Source organism: Pogona vitticeps, chromosome 3 (assembly GCF_051106095.1).
Source record: "Pogona vitticeps strain Pit_001003342236 chromosome 3, PviZW2.1, whole genome shotgun sequence".
NCBI classification, from domain to species: Eukaryota; Metazoa; Chordata; class Lepidosauria; order Squamata; family Agamidae; genus Pogona; species Pogona vitticeps.
The window spans coordinates 247,393,327-247,415,181 of NC_135785.1; positions in this window are offsets into that span (position 1 = coordinate 247,393,327).

The following is a 21,855-nucleotide window of genomic DNA, read 5'->3' on the forward strand; positions in this document are numbered from 1 at the left end:
GGAAGCAGCGCGCGTGCACACACACACACACACACACACACACACACACACACACACACACACAGTTACTGTGTTTTTTTCAATATTTACAATTCTGTTCCACTTCCTGCATCAATGAAGAAACAGATGTGCATATCAGGGGATGCTGAGCAAGGCCTTTAGTAATAGCTCTCCACCTGCATCACAGGTAGCTAATGAAAAATTTAGCTATGACTAATGTTAGGAATAATTCTATCCAGAAAATGTTCTTGCAAGTAAGCTAACAGGTGTAGTGGTGGCTACAGTGTATTGATTAAAGTGAATAAATAAATAATGCTTCTCTCTAGAACTCCAGTGTTAGATATTTTACTTACAAGGAAAGGCTAAATCAAGAGTTCTTTCTTATAGCTTTTGGTAATAGTTATCCTTATGTCCAATCTTCATAGGTGTACAGAGCATGCAAACTAAAAAGTACCTATAGCTATAGTTCCAAGGCCCCCTGTGCGGCAGGGTCAGAAGACCAAGCAGTCGTAAGATCGAATCCATGCGACGGAGTGAGTGCCCGTCGTTTGTCCCAGCTCCCGCCAACCTAGCGGTTCGAAAGCATGCAAATGCAAGTAGATAAATAGGGACCACCTTGGTGGAAAGGTAACAGCATTCCGTGTCTAAGTCGCACTGGCCATGTGACCACGGAAGATGGTCTTCGGACAAATGCTGGCTCTATGGCTTGGAAACGGGGATGAGCACCGCCCCCTAGAGTTAAACATGACTGGACAAAAATTGTCAAGGGGAACCTTTACCTTTACCTATTCTTTATCTGCTGCCTCATAAAACTACACTCCCATAACAATAGAAGTTACTTTAAAAAGTTACATTTGCACTGCAAAAGGAGTCAAATTATTGGGATAAGAAATTAATTACAAGGAAATTAATTCAAACCCTTGCTTGTGTTGTCCTCACATATAAGGGTCCAAAAGCATAAAATTATTCTCTTCACTCCATGGGGCACTGTCAACTAATTAATGATGTTGATGATGTGCTGACTTATGGTGGCCCTTCTCAGAGTTTTCTAGGCAGGCAATGGTTTACTGTTCTCTTCTTCTTGGGGCACCTTGGGACTTTGCAGCTTGCCCAAGTTTACACAGCCTAGCTCTTTTCCCAAGAAAAGAGGCACAGTGACTAATCAGACTCCTAACCTCTGGCTCTGCATCCAGATACCTAAACCACTGAACTATCCAGCCAGCACATGAAGCAAAATTGTGCAAATAATGCACATGAAGCAAAATTGTGCAAATAATGCACAGAAAACAAAATTGTGCAAATAATGCAAATGATTATAGCTGCTGTGTTGCATACATTTTTCAGGATTACTAGCACTGGAGAAGGGGAGTGCTTGCCATGTGCGTGCACTTCGTTTCTCAAAGGGAAAAGATGCTAGTTTTGTGTGGTGATATTTTGAACAAATTCTGGCACCCATGACAAGAAGAAAAAGTGGTTCATGTCTCATTCTCTCCTAGAGAATCATGCATGTCTTGAACATTTATTGCATTAAGACACCTTAGCTGACCAGAAGGAATAGAACATGGATTATGCTAGTGATTTCTTGCATCCCTAATGGTTATTTGTAACTATCATCTTCCACGCTTTAAGCATCCCCTATGGTTGATAATCTAAAATGGAATGATCACTCTCATCTCTTAGATAGAAACACATGGCAAGAATATCATGTCCCCAAGTAGAAAACCCTGGAGTCTGCAGTGCTGAGATCTTTAAAAGTTGTCTTGAAAAGTGACTATAGTACCATGCCCTTTATTGAAAATACATAATTGTTCTCATTATTGCTTAATTATACTCTGTTTTCTCCTATGGAATAAAGGGCATCAAAATGTTTATTCTTCCTTGGGGAACTAAAAAAATGAAGAATCACCGAGTAGGTATGAAAAAAAAGTCCTCATACAAATAACGAAAAAAAGTTGGAACTCGTCAAGCAGCAAACCCAGCTTCGTCTGTGGACTGTATAAATCATTCATGATAAGTGGCAAACATGCTGAAAGAAGGGACCTAACACCAAGGAAGAGAATAATAGAATAGTTCCACACCTGGGAGAACCAATGATAAATACCTATGATTATAATTTATTGTGCATCACTTATAAGGCCATTAGGTTCTACTTTGATTCTATCCTCTAGATGAAATTACTAGTATTTTCTGCTTACATTATCGATAGAACTATTCCTAGACTAAAGAGTACACATGAGATGGAAGGTTCCATGCATTTACTGTGATTTAAGAGTAAAAGCGAGTACATGAATATCTCACATGTGATTTCAATACCATGTTTCAGAGAAGAAGCAGGGAGACCATCCCTCTCACACAAACCTATATGGGAAAAGAGACAGAATAATGAGTGTGAGAGCAGATATTTTCTGCTGCTATTTCGTCCTCATGTTATTATATGCCAGTCATTCTCAAAACTTTTTCCAATCATGGTACTCCTGAGCGGCAGCAGCAGGAGGGGGTGTTTGAAGCCTGTATTTGTGATAAACAGATTGTTGGCTTCACCTAATTTTATGACTCATTCTTGTGCTTCGTTTCTGACCCCTAGACCCAATTTTCCAAGAACATTTGATTCTGCTTTATTACCTACATTTGTGTTCCGGGCACCTGTAATTATAAACATGTCTTATTATGGTATGTGATCAATTTCCTCCTGAATGCTTGCATTAAAGCTTCCAATTTCTTCTTCTCCAGAATTGGTAGTTTGAGCATAGACTTGAATGATGGTTATGTTAATTGGCTTTCCCAGGAGTCTGATGGATATTTTTCAGTCAGGCTTTGCAGTATCGACCCTGCTAGGAGTCCAGATTTGTAATGGTGTCTAGTCTCCTGATGGTATTGCTTTCAGCTTTTCCGACAGACACTATTTTGCTTTTTCTGACACACTCCCTCACCATATTAAGGTATACATCCAAGAAGAGGATTTTGTCTTTATACAACCACTTACAGAATAAAATGGCAACTTTCTTATTGAGCCCAGTTTTTCGTGGGACTCAATGGGTATTCTAAATCTTAATATATCTTTCTTGCCTCTAAAACATTGCCTAGATAATATTTTTTTTCCAGGGACCAGACCTCACATGACACACTCAAATTACATGAAATGCAGTTTCAAGTAAAGTGCAGTTACTAAATAGAAGGAGAAATTTCCTGATGGCCTGAAAAGTTCAGCAATGGAACAGACAGCCTCAGAAGAACAATGGGTTTTCCTTCAACAGAAGGTTTCAGTCAGATGGTGTATGGCCACCTGTCAGGAGTTGTATAGCACAGTATTATGTGAAGGGAAGGAACTAGATGCCTATGAAATCCTTCGAGCTCTAATTCAACAAGGATCATGAACTTTGCGAACAATAGTCCAACTCTGCAAATGACAAGCTGGCACTTATCCTAGTCTTTCTGTAGCACATAGAGCAACAATTTGCATTTGTTATTTTAATTTGTTTTCTGTTCTCCTGTACAATGTCTCAGCTTCCTTCTCCAAGTAGCTGAAATCTAGGGCAGTAAAGAGAAAATCCAAGCAGAATGTTGAAGCTAGCCTCTCTCTCTCTCTCTCTCTCTCTCCCACCACTCTTCAGACCAGATTACACAACATACCAGCTTTGCTATTAGAAGCAGAGCTTCCTGAAGAAGTTAAAGACGTTTGTTTATTTTAACATGAACTTTCCTCAGCTCTGATAAATGCAGATTAGCAAGCTTTTGTGTGGTGACTAGTCATCAGCAGCTAGTCACTAACTTCGTTTGCAAACTCATTGCATGGACAGTTTTGACAAAAATTGATATCCACAGGGATACATGTTTATTATTTTCTAATTAAGATGCTGAAAGTTTAGCCTTTCTTCTAGCACTTTCTCTCTCTCTCTCTCTCTCTCTCTCTCTCTCACACACACACACACACACACACACACACACACACACACACACACACACACACACACCATCTCAAACACACACAAACTCCCCACTATAGGGGACAGAGAAGAAAGTTTATACAACACATTTGAAACACCTTTGGTCATGTTTTTAAGATTATCAGTAACTAAATGAAACTGTACTAGATGACATATGTTTTTGGCAGCCACCTTAAAGGTGGCCTTGGCCACAGTGGAACCCTTTCTACTCTATTTTTCTTACTAAGACCATGTTCTGGATAGCGTGCTGTCTATTTTGCCTTACCCACTTTACCACAGTTCTCCAGCAGTCCCACACCACATGTAAATACCATTAGACCCCATTCACTTGCTCTATGTATGTAAATGCTTTTGATTGATTGATTGATTGATTGATTGATTGATTCATTTGATTTGATTTGATTTGATTTGATTTGATTTGATTTCTATCCCACCCATCTAGACCAAAGGTCTACACTAATTGCAACTTCCCTGAGCATCTTGTACTGCCTTCCAGCCGTCAGCCTGATGACAATCGCCTGAGACAAGTAGTGTTCTTAGAACTACCTGCTTTGGTTTTAGAAGTCTAAGTCAAAAACCCTTCCTCCTCATTTCATACTGAAGCATCTACATCTCATTCATATATAACGTGAAGATAGGATCTGGGGCTCTTTGTCTATATTGCTTAGGTTTGCCCCCCTTTTTGTGGCTGGCTCCCCTCCCCCCCCTACTAAGCTAATGAGATTATCTTGTCATGATTAAGTCTGAAATTATGGCCAGCAGACAACAGTTACAATGTCAGCCGTTTCTTCTGGAATTCACAAGGATATTGCTGGAGAGAATTGCTCAGGATTTGAGATGGGCACGAGCTCCTCTTTCAGTGGTTTGGTGCAGCTTGTTTTTCATCCAAATAGCTGATTGGGGTTTGGCCCCCCTGCTGCCTGCAGTGGGTGCCAGCTTGGAGTCAGCGCCAGGAGGAGGCAGGGCAGGATGCTGCTGCCGAGAGGGTGCCCACTGGAGAGGGCACAGTACTGGACTACGGATCAGCTATTCAGCCAGTAAGTGAACTGCACCAAACCACTGAACCATCAGTTCATGTTCTTCTCTATTCTGGATTCTGACATTTAAAAAAAATAAACTACTTATAGGATGAGGGGGACGTGGTGGTGCTGTGGGCTAAACCGCAGAAGCCTCTGCTGCAGGGTCAGAAGACCAAGCAGTCGTAAGATCGAATCCACACGACGGAGTGAGTGCCCGTCGCTTGTCCCAGCTCCCGCCAACCTAGCGGTTCGAAAGCATGCAAATGCAAGTAGATAAATAGGGACCATCTCGGTGGGAAGGTAACAGAGTTCCGTGTCTAAGTCACACTGGCCATGTGACCACAGAAGATTGTCTTCGGACAAATGCTGGCTCTATGGCTTGGAAACGGGGATGAGCACCGCCCCCTAGAGTCGGACACGACTGGACAAAAATTGTCAAGGGGAACCTTTACCTTTACCTTACTTATAGGATAATTACCAATATCTACCAAAAAAAAAAAAAAGGGCAGGGAAAGAGATCCTTTGCTTAAAAAGGAAGAACTTTAGTCTGGTTGTAAACAAACTTTGGATAAAAGAATCTTCATTTTCTCTAGCTTGAAAAAGTAGCCTATGGTGGCCATTGGTTGTGCTGGCTTGGGCTTTTCTAGAAGTTATATAGACAAATGAAATTGTCTTTTACAGGAAAAAACACACATTTTCTATGCTTTTGCATATGCAACAATGTTCCAGACTGCTAGATTTCTTGTTTCCTCACATGCTGCCCATCCTCATGGGATATCGAAACATTCACAGAAAACCATAGTTAAAATTTTAAAATTACAAATATCGGATTACAAACCTCTAAAACTACTGATTACAAGTGCCTCCTAAAAAGAATAAAGAGCATGGGAATGCTTGCAGGGTGGAACAACACCCTCTGGATACTAGGTGTTAAATCTAGCACATGTGAGGTTTAAAATACTGCCAGATCATAAGCAGTAGGTATTTTCAAACGTCTATACTGGAGGTGCACAAGGTCTGAGTGCTTGGGGGTGAAAATTCAGCCTCCAGTCCCCACTAAGTGCCATACCAGTCCCAGAAATGGCAATTTGTAAAGAAAGAAAAAATCAGTGATGCATACTTCCAAGTTGTTTAGTGGGGGGTTCTTGGACGGACACTGTTCCTCTGGGTAGTTACTCTGGAGACAGTCAGGGTCTTCTCTGCTGTGGCACCAACACTTTGGAATCATTTCCTGCTTGAACTGTGTCTGGCACCCTCCTTCCCAGTGTTTTAGAAGGCTACTGGAAACATTGCTTTTCAGGGAGGCCTTTCATTGTAACCCGGCCTGATTCTCATTCCTCATGCTCTGCCTTCTGCTTGGAAATTATGCCTCTTGCAGTACAGTGGGGTCTTGACTTGAGAACTTAATCCGTATTGGAAGGCGGTTCTCAAGTCAAAAAGTTTGCAGGTCAAATCTGCATTTCCCATAGGAATACATTGAAAACCATTTGATCCGTATCTGCTCTTTTCCGTCCATAGAAACTAATGGGAAGCTGCTATTCCGCCTTCGACCACTAGAGGGGGATATTTTGTTTCTTTTTTTCTTAGGTCAAGAAAGGTTCAGGGAAGGCAGGGAAATGACAGTCCAGGCAGTACAGTACCAGGCAGTCCGAAGACTGTCTCCCAATCCACTCTCTAAACGCTGGGAGGAGTGAGTAAGCAGACAGGCACCCTTTTCACTGGCCAACGGTTAACTGAAAGTTCAAATTTTGCACTTTCCCTGCCTCCCACATGGTTTTTTTTCAGTTTGTAACTCAAATCTAAGTATGTAAGTCAAGTCAATATTTTCCTATGAGAGTGGTTCTTAAGTCAAAATGTTCTTAACTCGAGCTGTTCTTAAGTCAAGACCCCACTGTATGTTCTTTTATTGGTCTGTTTGATTTCTTTATGGTTCTATTATTTTTGTTTGTGCCTTGATTCTACCATGTTGTAAACTGCCCAGAATAGTGCTTTAGTATAGTATACAAACAAACGTTATTCTCTCTCTCTCTCTCTCTCTCTCTCTCTTTCTCTGGGGATTTGCGATGGCCCTTAGGGCTGCAAAAGCGCCTCTAGGGATATGTACGGTCCACTGGTTGTACTTGGCCCACACTTGATCTACACTGGTCTCATTACCTACATCCTTCCTTGCCTGCCTCAGCCTATTGCATTCATTGGTTAGTCTGCTTGGATGTCATTGTGGATCTGCACTGATGATGAAAGGAAAGAGAGTGAATGCTGGTATAAACTTTGTGGCTGTTTAGGGATCAAATGTAATGGATGTAAATTGACCTCTCCACCATGATGCCAAGTCACACTGATGGGGAGGCTTTGCCCTCCCGCTCGAAAAGGCGGCATCATGGTTGAACAATGACACTTCCGAGGGGAGGAGGGATGGAGGCTTCATAAGCCTCGGTTGTCCTAGCTCAGCCTCTTTGCTGTTTTTCCCAGCAATCCCTCTCACCCACCCTAATTTAAGAATGAGATTAGCTGGTTGCCTATTGGAGCCAGATGGGAATTTTTGGCTAACATCCCGTATTGGCCATAGGATGAGAGTGTGCGTTTTCGCCCATGCCATTCTTAACTGATGGGTTGGTGAAAAAAGTAAACTTGTGGAATAGTTGAAGTCATTTGGTCGCAGCAGCGGGTAGCGCGAAGACAGAGATGGGCTCAGTTCACGGTTAGCACGTGATGAGACTATTATGCCATCTTTCTGTCAGATACAGCCAATCCAGCATCTGAGGAGAGGTGGTTCCATATAGGGGAACCTCCCGAGCAGCAGCCCACTTAGGGTCACGAGACTCAGTGGGCTGAGAAGGTGGGTTACCTTTAGCACTGAGCACCTGAAGGTGTACTGTTCAGCGAACTGCACGATTCAGAAATAGGAGCTCGCCCTGCTCTATTGAATCATCCAGAGGTATAGGTTACTCTGGCCTATAATAGGACTTTGCACTACAGTCAGTCCCCCTTGTAGTTGGGGAATTAGTTAAATAGTTAATAAAGCTGTGGCCCAAATTTAACCCAAACAACCTACGTGTTGTCTTTTTATTTCTGGACTAGGTGGGCAAAGGCTTTCACAGAACTGAAGAGGGAACTCATGAACGAAATCCATTTGTTTTGATTTATTATTCTGCTCTTGCGTAGCACATTTGCTCATGATAGTTACCAGCCATTGTATGGTAAGCAATTATAAACCTTACAGCTAGGAGTGTGAAAAACATGGGAGAAGGATGCTAATTTGCTAATTAGAAAAGGCCCTTAGAGTCAGATATGAAACAGATATATACGCTAACAGAACATACTCTACTGTTGGTGAAGATGAAGTGGCCTCTTGGTGGGAAGTGGTGAGGAAGGCAATCAACGGTTGCTTCTGGCTGTTCTCTAGACACCCCTTTGTTCCATTGTGTTGGACAAGAGAGCTGTGTATACCACACAACATGTCCTGGGTTTTTGAAACTAGCCTGCTTTCTCAGGAGTGGTTAAGGACAAGGGTTCGAGTAAAATTCAATGGTACGTCAGTTAGCTTCTCGATGTGGAATGAAGAGTGGGAACCATCTTGTCATTTGCCTCTAGCAGCAAAAAGTCTTGGGTTTGACTCTAATATCTGACATTTATAAAGGGTTTGGGAATCCATGTGAAATACCTACAACAAGTAAGAAACCATGCTGCATTCAATGAGTTTAGTTGTTTATATTTAATCTTCTAGAACAGGGGTCTCAAACATGTGGCCCGGGGGCCATTTGCGGCCCGCCGGATGATAGTTTGTTGCCCCTGCCTTGCCTGCCCCCCTGAAATGCCATGTGTCCTCTGCTGTTAATAGTAAAAAAAAAAAAAAAACGTTGCATCACTCACCGGCTCTCCCCCAAGACAGTGCCTCTTGCACCCTCCATCCGGAACTGCAGCCTGCCAGCCAGCCTGCCTGTCTGCCAGCTGGCAGGCTGCAGTTCCGGATGGAGGGTGCAAGAGGCGCTGTCTTGGGGGAGAGCCAGTGAGTGAGGCATGCTGCTGGCCCTTTTCCCTGAGCACCCGAGCCGTTGCTGAACGATGCCTGAGAGCGGAGCTCGCTCCCGGCCCGTCCTCGAAGAGGGCCTCCAAGCCACCAACAGCAGCTGCCACCGCCTCTTCCAAGGAAGTGGCTCTGTGGCTCTCTTTCTCTCTTGGCGCCTCCAGCACCAGCTTCAGTGCCTGGCAGTGCTTCCTCCTCCTCCTCCTCCGCCTCCTCTTCGACCTGCTTCAGCTGCCTTGGCTCTGGAGGGTGTCTGGGCTTGCCTCACAAAGTTTGCTCCCCTGTCATGGTGGGCGTAGCTGCTGCTGAGTATGCCTTTTTTTTGAGGGGGCCCTCAGAGGAAGTTTGCCGGACCTCCATGTGTATGTGTTTGTGTGCGCGCATGCACCTGTAGGGGGCTCGCCCTGTTCTGTTTAATTTCGCAGGTACCGATGGGGGCTTTTCTCCTTCAGCAAGGCGAATTCTGTGAGCATTTTTAAATTTTACATCGTGCCCTCCTCCCCCCGGCTAGGCGGTTGCTGGCACTCCCTTCCTTCTCTGCTTTTTCGTCCTGCTGCTGCTGGTGCTGGTGATAGTGAGGAAGGAGCCGGAGGGGGTCATGGCTGGCTATGAGTGCTCTTGCGCTCATCCTCCTCCTTGGAGCCCTAGCCGGCCTAAGGAAACTCCCAGGCAGCTTCCTCGGGCTCTTGCTCTGCTTGGCGGAAAATGTGGTCCATCCTCACCCAGACTCTGCCTCCAGTGGCCCCCAGGTAAATTGAGTTTGAGACCCCTGTTCTAGAAGAACTGCATTCATTTTCTTAAATGCATTATAATCTGTAATTGAAATTTGCATGCAGAGGTTTTCCAAGCTTGGTATTGTGACTGTGGTTTTATTTCAAAAGACATCTTTGCAGTCTAGTTCTAGCCTCCATTGTTTATAATAGTTTTACTCCTTTACTTCCCATTAAAAAAGCTCATTATCGTAGAGCTTTAGAGCCTTAACAAATGTACATGTTGTCAAAGGACAGATGCTGCCCAATATATGTTTACATTCCCACAAGTCCTTTGAAAGAACTAAATTTGCATTTTCACCCAAACAGATTAGCACTGTAATCAAATATAAGCAACAGTCTTCACAGTGGTTAATATTCAGTCATACCCCATTACAATAATACACATAATTCAATTGCTGTTGTTTTATTTTAAAAAAGATAGCACATCCATTTACCAGATGCCATCCTATTAAACTGGAGCAAGAAATGGAAAACAAAAAAGCTTGATGAGAACGTTCCCAGCAACCCCTACCTTGTTGGAGCCTTTAGGAATCCATCTGGCCCGTGTCATTGGGTGGAATCCAGATCAGCAGTGCAATGACAGCTAGCCAAATGGTCAATAGCCAGTCTGAGCTGTGCTGATTCCGAGGATCTGGGAGCAGTGGATTAAAATGTATCAGATGCAGAGGTAGGAATTAGGATTAGGCACAAACCCACTGGGGGAAATGTCCTGCCAACAGCAAGGCCCTTCTGCTGGCAGAACGCTCTTCTTCGGGCTGATCTGGGAAATCTGCCAGCAGAGTGAACAGCCATTAGAACTACTTGGCTGGTTACAGTACACCAGACAAAGAGCCAAAAATGGGGCACAGCAGGGAAGGTCCTGTATGACACTAGATGAAAACATCCTCAGGGAAAAAGACATAACGCTGGTACAAAGTTCGACAATCCTAAGTAGTTGCAGCTGCAGGAAAACTGGGGACTAGTATTGATTATAGGGAGTATGTAATGCTTTTTTAAAACCAGCTGGCAGTCAAAATTGGGAGGAAAGCGATGACAAACCTTGACAGCATCTTAAAAAGCGTGCATGCGTGCTGCTTATATACCACCCCATAGCGCTTCAAGCACTCTCTGGGCGGTTTACAATTTAATTATGCAGGCTACACATTGCCCCCCCCCAGCAAGCTGGGTACTCATTTTACCGATAGAAGGCTGAGTCAACCTTGAGCCGGCTACCTGGGATTTGAACCCCAGGTCGTGAGCACAGTTTTAGCTGCAGTACAGCGGTTTAACCACTGCACCACGAGGTGCAGAGATATCACCTTGCCAACAAAAGTCCGAATAGTCAAAGCTATGGTTTTTCCTGTAGTGATGTATGGATGTGAGAGCTGGACCATAAAGAAAGCAGACCGCCGAAGAATAGATGCCTTTGAATTGTGGGGTTGGAGGAGGCTCTTGAGAGTCCCCTGGACTGCAAGGAGAACTAACCTATCAATTCTAAAGGAAATCAACCCTGAGTGCTCACTGGAAGGACAGATCCTGAAGCTGAGGCTCCAATACTTTGGCCATCTCATGAGAAGAGAGGACTCCCTGGAAAAGACCTTAATGTTGGGAAAGTGTGAAGGCAAGAGGAGAAGGGGACGACAGAGGATGAGATGGTTGGACAGTGTCACCGAAGCAACCAACATGAATCTGACCCAGCTCCGGGAGGCAGTGGAAGACAGGAGGGCCTGGTGTGCTCTGGTCCATGGGGTCACAAAGAGTCGGACATGACTAAACGGCTAAACAAACAAACGAACGGCAGTCAAAATGTTGGTTATTACCGAAAAAGCTCTATACAGCTTCGGTCCAGGCTAGATATGGGCACAAACTGGCAGTCTGGCGTTTTGTGCCAGTTTGGCTGATGGACACACAGATCTTCTGTGGTTTGGTGCCCTGCCTCCTCTAGCAGGTGCCCCCTCAGAGACAGTGCCCTGCCCCACACCCTCCAGACCCTGCCTTTGAGTAGGAACCTGCCAGAAGGGGTAGGGTGGCAAACAGTTCATACCCATCTCTAGTCCAAGCTGTTTGAAGGCTCATAACACCCCATATGAGCTTTCTCGGCTTTTAAAATCTTCTAGGGAGGCTCTTCTCTCAGTTCCACTACCTTATCAAGCTCATTTGCCAAAGACATGAGAGGGGGCCTTCAGTGTTTGCTCCCAGACTGTGGAAAGTGCTGCCCCAAGAAGCCAGGTTGGCCCCTCTTCCTCTTTTCCTTCTGTTCTCAGGCAAAGACCTTCCTCTTCAGGCAGGCTTTTAAGTAGTAAGTGTCACAGGAATGCTTTTTCATAAATTCACAGATTTTTAAAAAGTTTTTAAATTGGTTGTTGTGGGTTTTTCGGGCTCTTTGGCCATGTTCTGAAGGTTGTTCTTCCTAACGTTTCACCAGTCTCTATGGCCGGCATCTTCAGAGGACAGCACTCTGTGCTCTGGTGTAGTTGGCATGGGAGTTTTTAAACTGTTTTTAATATTGTTTTTTAATCTTAATAAATGTTTAATTATTTTTAATGTGATATTTATACGGCATTTTTAACACTGTCATCTGTTTTATAGTTTTGTTTCTTGTGGGCCACTTTGAGTCCCCTATAGGTATAAAGGTGACATATAAATAAAATAAAATAAATAGTTCAATCCTAATTGTCTATGATGGCGATGGTCCACCTGAGCCCTCCCATCCTAGGAGTACTGGAGATAGGAAATTAGAAGTACCATCACCCTGACATGACTTCCACTAGCACTATTGGCTGTAACCCTTGGCTGGAAAACATTTTGACCTGATGCTGCTTGATTCCTCCTTCAGTCTGCCCCTTCTCCTCCCTTCTCTGGCTCTTCTGAGCCTGGTGGTGCAGTGGGTAAAATGCTGTACTGCAGCCAAAACTGTCCAACCCCAGGGAGCTGGCTCAAGGTTGACTCCGCCTTCTATCCTTCCAAGATTGGTAAAATGAGTACCCAGCTTGCGGGAGGGGGGCAATATGTAGCCTACATAGTTAGGCATCCTTCAGTCTCGAGAGACTATGGTAATGTGCTCTGTATGGAGGACTTGGAACAGCGTCTAGTATGGCTGAGGAGGCTGGTTCGAGACTGACAATCCCTTCCAACTGAAGACAAATCCAATCTGTCCCCTGTCCAGCTCCCTGATTTTGCTGCTTTTGTGACTTCCTCTTTGCCTCAGCCTGCTGGACAAGGGTCTCTTCAAAATGGGAGAGGCCATGATGCACCACCTGCCTCCAGGCTGAACGCTCAAATGTCAGGGTTTCCCATCTGTTGAGGTCCATTCCTAAGGCATTCAGATCCCACTTGCAGATGTCTTTGTATCGCAGCTGTGGTCTCCCTCTGGGGCAATTTCCCTGCACTAATTCTCCATATAGGAGATCTTTTGGAATCTGACCATCACCCATTCTCACAATGTGCCCAAGCCAACGTAGATGTCGCTGTTTCAGTAATGTATACATGCTAAAAATTCCAGCTCGTTCTAGGACTACTCTATTTGGAACGTTGTCCTGCCAGGTGATACCAAAAATCCGTCAGAGCCAATGCATATGGAAGGTGTTCAGCTTCCGAGCCTGCATAATTAAATTGTAAACTGCCCAGAGAGTGGTTTGAGCAATATGGGATGGTATATAAGCAGCATGCTTTGGGTTTTTTTCCACCAGTAGATTTTAACTAGATTGAAGGAGTCATGGCAGTTCTGCCTTTCAGCACAAATGCACGTTCCCTTGAAATTTACTGTCTTACGGTAAATCTTGTTTAAAGATGGGCACAAACTCATTCGTACTGGTTTATCCCACTTCGTAAAGGCGGCAACACAGGTGCTGCTGCTCCCCTCTCCCACCTCCTCTGGTTCAATCATCCACTCGCCAGGCCCAGCATGCTAGCTTCTTGTACCTCCTCAACTGATATTCCAGTTCCGGCAACAGCTCAGATTTCTCTCCCCTGTCTTCTTGGTTGATCTCCCATTAAAACAAAAGGCAGGGCAGAGAAATCTGTGCTCTTGCTTTTGACTGGGAGATTAGCCAAGGAGGTGGGAAAAAAAACAAGCAAGCTGGGTCTAGTGAATGGCTGTTTGAGCCAGAGGAGATGGGGATGGGTGCAGCACCATCTGTGTTGCCACCTTTATGAACTGGGACAAACTGGGATGAAGTGGTTCATGAGTATCTCTGGTCCTGTTGCATAGTGTAGCAGGTCACACTAGAGTAGGCCCATAGATTCAGTGGATATCCAGTGAGCCCGCTCTTCTGTAAGTTCCATTAATTCCATCGAGCCTACTCTAGCTGCAACTTACTTTATACTAAGTCAGAGACTTGGTTCTCCTAAATCAGCATTGTAGACTCTGACTGGCAGCAGCTGCTCAGAGTTTCAGATGGAATTATTCTATAACAGGCTGGAGATATTTCCTGATGATCTCCTTTCCAAGTTCTAGGCTCAGCTGAGGTTTAACTTCTAAAATAAAGCGAGTCGAATGAGTTCAAGATGATACAAGCATTGACTTCCCGTTTGATTTTATAGTTAAATAAATACGAATTAAAACTGATGAATTAATTCTTCAATTAAGTCTTTCTTTTCCCTGTTAATTCTTCAGTTAATTCTTTGTTTTCCCTATTTAGGGCACGTCTTTGGGTGCTCTTCCTTTCTTCTGGGAATGTGCAACTGTTGTGCTTTTCCTGTAAGTTTTAATAAATTTATAGACATTCTCCTTTTACTCCCTCAAGCTAATTCCATGGAAGTGAAACAAAGAAAAACAAAACTGTGAAACTGAGAAATTGGGGACCATAGGATATGGGCTTTTCTGAAAAAATCAGGATTTTCATTCAGTGACTGGGAACAGCTGTCTTGGAGAGGGGAGGGAAGTCTTTGCCAGTAACAAGAAGGGAGTATCTCCTGCAGCTTTTCTTTTCCAAACAGAGCCTAAAGGCTAAGTTGGCTTGTTCCCTGGAACTGTGCTTATTGAAAATGACTTCAGCTGTGTGAATTGAGAGGCAGAAAATTCTCTTGTCTTGTGAGCATTCAAGTGAACTCGAAGCCCAGTTGGCACACCATCTGGAAGGGTCCAGAATGTGAAGCCTGGTGTATAAAAGGGACTCAAAAGTTGCTTTAGTTGACTTAGCCTACCTCTTAGGAGGTACTTTGCTCAGTTGCTGTCTTATGCTGTATTGGCATGGATGCACTCTGTGCTTGCTCTCAGACCATGCTGATGCTATTTTAATGTGAAAATATTAGGTAGATTAGCTGCCTTTTTTTCCCTAGTGTGTTTCTCTTTACTGCCTCAGTCTCAAACTGATAGTTTGCTCAGAGTATTTTTTATAATCTTTTTGGGAAACATTTTGGAACTTTTGTCTTTTTGTCTTTTTTACTATATTTAATAAAATATTTTTTAAAATGTCCATCCAGTTGTCTGGGATCTCAGTTAAGACAGTTTATGGTACTAAAATCAGGTCTTGCCTTGACCAGCTTTGGTATTTTTGTGGATGCAGTGGTAGTTCTACCTTGCAAGGTTGGTATACCAGTCTGTCTGTCTGTCTGTCTGTCTGTCTGTCTGTCTGTCTGTCTGTCTTTCTTTCTTTCTTTCTTTCTTTCTTTCTTTCTTTCTTTCTTTCTTTCTTTCTTTCTTTCTTTCTTTCTTTCTTTCTTTCTTTCTTTCTTTCTTTCTTTCTTTTGTATACCACCCATTTGGCTACTTGGCAGTTCACAACAGAAAATAAAACAATAGTCAACAATGATAAATTAAAATAAAGTAACATCAAAGTGATATAAAAGAGTAAAATACACTTAACATAAATTAGAAACGTAAAAATGCCGCACGAAAAATAACATTTAATAAAAGCCATCAGGATGGTGGAATCTCTGACTTAGGGGTTGGTAAGTACTCTGTGTGCACTGGAAAGACAGATCCTGAAGCTGAGGCTCCAATACTTTGACCATCTCACGAGAAGAGAGGACTCTCTGGAAAAGACCTTAATGTTGGGAAAGTGTGAAGGCAAGAGGAGAAGGGGACGACAGAGGATGAGATGGTTGGACAGTGTCACCGAAGCAACCAACATGAATCTGACCCAGCTCCGGGAGGCAGTGGAAGATAGGAGGGCCTGGCATGCTCTGGTCCATGGAGTCACAAAGAGCCGGACATGACTTAACAACTAATCAAAAACAAAAAAAGTACTCTGTGTAATGTTGGTGTAACATTTTCAAAGGCCTGTCTAAATAACCAGGTTTTTAATTACCCCTTAAAGGTAGCCAGTGATAGGGCCAGGTTGATATCAGGTGGGAGTTGATTCCACAGACATTGTGCAACCACCAAGAAGGTGCAATTTCTGGTCTTTTCCTTCCAGAATTCTTTTGGCCTCAACCACCTGACTGGGATGAGAAAGTAGGGAGAGGAGAACTCATTGGAAGAAGGCTTTGAGGTCTAGGTTTTGAGGTCCCAAACTGTGCGTTCCAGCACTTCAAGCCGCAATCCAAAGAGCCTGCTCTTCTACACGTACTACTTTTTCTCTTTGCTCCCAGCCTTCCGTCAGTTTGATATTAACAGGCCTTCAACAACGGAATGGGCTACTGTAATAATTAATGCGTCTTTCCTTGAGGGCAGATTTCCTTCTGCCCTCAAGGATATACTCATTAGGCCCATGAGAAAGAAACCTAGCTTGGCGGCGGACGAAATTGGCAATTATAGGCCTGTCGCCAATGTTTCTTTCTTAAGCAAGGTAGTCGAGAGGGTGGTGGCCGATCAGCTTCAGGCGTTCCTGGATGAAACAGATGCCCTGGATCCATTCCAGTCGGGCTTCAGGCCGCGCCATGGAACAGAAACAGCATTGGTCACCCTGTGTGATGACCTATTGAGGGAGGCCGACAGGGGCAAAGTGTCTCTGCTGGTCCTCCTCGATATCTCAGCGGCCTTCGATACCATTGACCACGGTATCCTCCTGGCTCACCGAGCTGGGAATAGGTGGCCGGGCATTTGCCTGGCTCTGTTCCTTCTTGGAGGACCGCCCCCAGAGAGTACAGTTTGGGGAGAATGTCTCAGCCCCATGGAGCCTCAATTGTGGGGTCCCACAGGGGTCGATCATCTCCCCAATGCTGTTTAACATCTATATGAGGCCGCTGGGGGGGGTCATCAGGGGGTGTGGGGCTCTGTGCCATCAATATGCTGATGACACGCAGCTCTACATCTCCTTTTCTCCAACTACAGGAGATGCCGTTCTGTCCCTTCAGCGCTGCCTGGAGACCATACAGGAATGGATGCAGGAGAACGGGCTGAGGCTGAACCCGGACAAGACGGAGGTACTGACGGCGGGCACTCCCACAGCTGGGGATTTGGGAAATTCCCTCATTTTGGGGGGTGTGACCCTGCCTGCCAGCGATGGGGTTCGCAGCTTGGGTATTCATTTGAACCTGGCGCTCACCATGGAATCTCAGGTGGCGTCCGTGGTCCGTACCACATTTTTCCATCTTAGGCGGATAGCCCAGCTGCTATCTTTACTTTGGTACATGTGCTTGTAATCTCAAGATTAGACCACTGTAATGCGCTCTACGTGGGGCTACCTTTGAGGCTGCTGCGGAAACTACAGGTGGTGCAGAATGCTGCGCCCAGACTACTTAGTGGAGTGAGAAGATACCAACATACTGTATCTCCCCCACTCTGGCCGCATTGCATTGGCTGCCCATCCGATTCTGCATCGACTTCAAAGTACTGATGCTTACTTATAAAGCCCTAAACGGTTTAGGACCTCAATACCTGGTGGAACGCCTTCTCCCACCAAGATCTACCCGTGTCACTCATGCGAGCCAGGAGGTGAGGCTGAGGAGCCTGACGCCGAGAGAGGCCCGGAATGAGAAGACCAGAAATCGGGCCTTCTCGGCGGTGGCTCCTCGCCTATGGAACAACTTACCTTCTGAGATTCGCGTGGCTCCCTCGCTGGGCATTTTTAAGAAACAATTAAAAACACTTATGTATAGGCAGGCCTTCCCAACAGCTAATCCCTGACGATCTTTTTTCTTCTTATATTCTTTTATCTTTATCTTTGTTTACTTGTAATGTTTTTTAAATTTATTGTTGTCGGATTGTAAGCCGCCTAGAGTGGTCGAATATGACCAGATAGGCAGGATAGAAATGGAATAAATAAATAAATAAATAGTCTGCAGCCATAAGACTGTAATGACATTACCGCAGGAAAGGCAAGGAAAGTGCATTTCTCCTCCATTCCTCCTGAGCATCTTTAGTTTTCCTTTCCCTTTCCCTACCTCTAGGTGGAATGTGTGAATGTCAGATTTAACACAAGAGATCTGTTAGGGGTGCTGCTGTACCCTCATTAGTGCCCCTTGGCAGAGATGGGCATGAACCATCATTTTTCAGCCGAACAGGTGTTCAACTCTTCCCGGCCGTGCCTCAGTTGGCACCCACTCAGAGGCTCAGCTTCCCTGCGTCATCTCCTCTAGGTGCTGCCTCTCAATTGATACCTGCCAGAGTAGGCAGTGCTGGGAAGCACCGAACACCTGTTTGACCGGAAAACCGATTGGCATAATCTGCTGATTCTGTGGTTCATGCCCATCTCTACCCCTGCGCTCTTTGCTTCATGCCAGAATACCCTGAATTGGTTTACTCTTGTCTATTAATCCAAAGACAGTGCACATTTTAATTTCCTAACTACTTCTTAACTAACATCAAGAGTGGATATTGCTCAGCAACTGCATGTAGAAGATTTAAAGTAAAACGACAGGATGCTGATTACTTCTCTGTCTATCCATGGAGGGACTCTTATGACACCCATCAGCATGATATCCAATCACTTTAGGAGCAGAACAATTTTATTAAAAGATGCCTCTGAAATTGCCGGGACTATTTTAAGATCACGCTTTTTTACCCATGAAAGCATGTATGCTTGCCTTTTAAGTACAGCCTTAAACTGTGCTTGCCATCATGGTGAATATAGACTTTTTAGAAAAGCATTTTGAAGATATCAAAGTGCTTGAATTATAACTGGAATCAAGACCAGCAAGGGAGAGACAGAAAATCATGGCCATACAGTCACAGATATGGAAGAGGGAAAAGAAAACAGCCAAATAAATATAATAAAATGTGAAGTTAAAAATACCACAGTGGAAAGGGTTCTTGTAAGTCAGAATCAGCTTGATGGAGCATAAATATTTAGAAAATGTACCGTATGAACAATGTATGATCATAAAACATGAGTACCATGGACAGCTACTAGACCAAGGAAAGAGTATTTATCCCAGGGCAACTTCAGGGTGGGAACCTGTGTTTCCCCTCACCCCAGATCCTGAGCTGTAAGGGATGAGAAGAGAAGGATAAGCAAAACACTGCTGGATTATGCCAAACACTCTACCTAGCACTACCTGCTGCCATGGTGACCAACCAGATACTCATGGGAGGCCCACAAGCAAGACAAGAGTGCAAGAGTCTCCTCCAACTCTTTCCCAGCAAGTGATACACAGAAGCGTCCTCTCTGTGGTGCAATATGGAGTCAACATTCATCATAAACTGAATTGAAAGGGGGAGGGAGATGCAAGCACAGAGTTAAGGGTAGATGAAGCCTTGCACACAATAAGAGAAATGGACCAAATTTATCAAAAGGGCAACAATAATAACATGAACAATAAAAACCACAGTAACAAACATAACAGCAGCAACAACAATAATAATCATCATAATATTCATAATAATATTCATTAAAATATTCATTAAAATGTACAAAGACAAACAGGTCGCAAATCACACAATCTTCAGTGTCTGTATACAAATGCCAGGAGTATGGGAAACAAACAAGACGAACTGGAAATTTTAATTCAGGAGGGTAAGTGTGACTTTATAGGAATAACTGGAACTTGGTGGGATGACTCCCATGACTGGAATACAGAAGTTGAGGGATATAAACTTATCAAAAAGAACATATAAAGGGAGATGGGGTTGCAGTATATATATATAAAAATACAAATTCCTACACAGAAATACAGGGTGAGTAGGAGAGTTGCTGTCCCATTGAGAGCATTTGGATCAATCTAGCTGGGGCAAAAAACAAAAGAACTTGGTAGTTGGAGTCTATTACCCACTGCCTAATCAAAGAGAGGAAGTGGAGGAAACTTTTGAAAAACAAATTGCAGGGTTTTCAAAGAGACATGATGTAGTAGTGATGGGAGATTTCAATTATCCAGATATATGTTGGGAGGCAAATTCTGCCAAGTATGGCCCTTCCAAGAAATTCCTGGTTTGTGTGACTGATAATTTTCTCCTACAAAAAGTGGAAAAAGAAACAAGAGGATTTGCTATCTTTGACTTGATTCTGACCAACAAAGATGACTTGATGGGGGAAGTGGCAGTAAGGGGAACTCTAGGTGAGAGTGACCATGTCCTTCTAGAATTCTTGATTTCAAAGGAAACGAAAGCAGAGTGTAGTCACACAGGTCTGCTGGATTTTTTAAAATCCAATTTTAATAATCTCAAAACAAGGATAAGTAAGGTCCCTTGTCAGGAGATCATAATAAGAAAGGGAGTCCAAGAAGGGTGGGAATTTCTTTAAAAAGAGCAATTCTAAAGGCACAACTACAAACAATTCCAACAAAAAAAGGGGGTAGATGGCAAAAAAGGCCAGTGTGGCTTCACAAAAAGCTCAGGGAGGACCTGGAAACCAAAAAAGAGATGTACAGGAAATGGAAAGAAGGCCAGGCCACCAAGGAAGAGTACAGACAAGTAGCAAGGAAATTCGGGAATGGCATTAGTAGGGAAAAAGCTGAGAATGAGCTGAGGTTAGCTAGAGATACTAAAAACAACCAAAAAGCATTATTCAGGTATATAAGTAGCAAAAGACAAACAAAAGACATAGTGGCACAGCTCCACAATGGAGATGGAAAAATGATAACAGAGGACAAAGATAAGGCAGAGGTGCTCAATTCCTATTTTAGTTCAGTCTTTTCCCATAAGACAGACTATGAACTTCCAAACAATTTGGAAGTGCAAGTGGGGGGGACAGGATTGTAGCTGGAGATAGATAAAAATAGTCAAGGAATACCTTACCACCTTGAACAAGTTCAAATCTCCAGGGCCGGATCAACTGCATCCTAGAGTACTGAAAGAACTGGCTGAAGAACTCTCAGAACCGCTATCCATTATTTTCTTGAAATCATGGGAAACGAGTGAGGTGCCAGAGGATTGGAGGAGGGCCAATGTTGTCCCTATTTTCAAAAAGGGCAAACAAAGAGGAACCTGGGAACTACAGGCCAGTCAGCCTGACATCAGTCCCAGGCCAAATTCTGGAACAGATCATAAAGCAGTCATTCTGCAAGCACTTAGAAAACAATGCGGTATTAGCTGGAAGACAACATGGATTTGTCAAGAAGAAATCCTGCCAAACTAATTTGATCTTGTTTTTTTATCAAGTCACCTCCCAGATAGACAGAGGGAATGCTGTAGACATAGTATATCTTGACTTTAGCAAAACTTTTGATAAAGTGCCCCATGATATCCTGATTAGCAAGCTAACTAGATGTGGGCTGGATAGATCAAGTGGATACACAACTGGCTACAGAAGTGTACTCAGAGGGTGATGGTTAATGGGTTCTTCTCTAACTGGGAGGAAGTAATTAGTTGGGTAACGCAACGCTCAGTCCTGGGCCTGGCGCTCTTCAATAGTGCAGGGAATCCTTGTCAAATTTGCAGATGATACCAAATTGGGTGGAATAGGTAATACCTTAGAAGACAGAAACAAAATTCAAACTGACCTTGATAGGATGGAACACTGGGCTGAAAGCAATAGAATGAAATACAACAGGGATAAGTTCAAAGTACTGCACCTTGGAAAAATAAACCAATTGTATAGATACAAGATGGGGGATACCTGGCTCAGCAAAACTACAAGCGAGAAGGATCATGGAATTGTCGTAGATCCCAAGTTAAATATGAGCCAACAGTGTGATGTGGCTACAAAAATGGCTAATGCTATTTTAGGCTGCATTAATAGAAGTATAGTTTCCAAATCTCACAAGATGCTGGTCCCCATCTATTCAGCACTGGTTAGGCCTTACCTTGAGTAGCATGGCCAGTTCTGGACACCACACTTCAAGAAGAATGCTAAAAA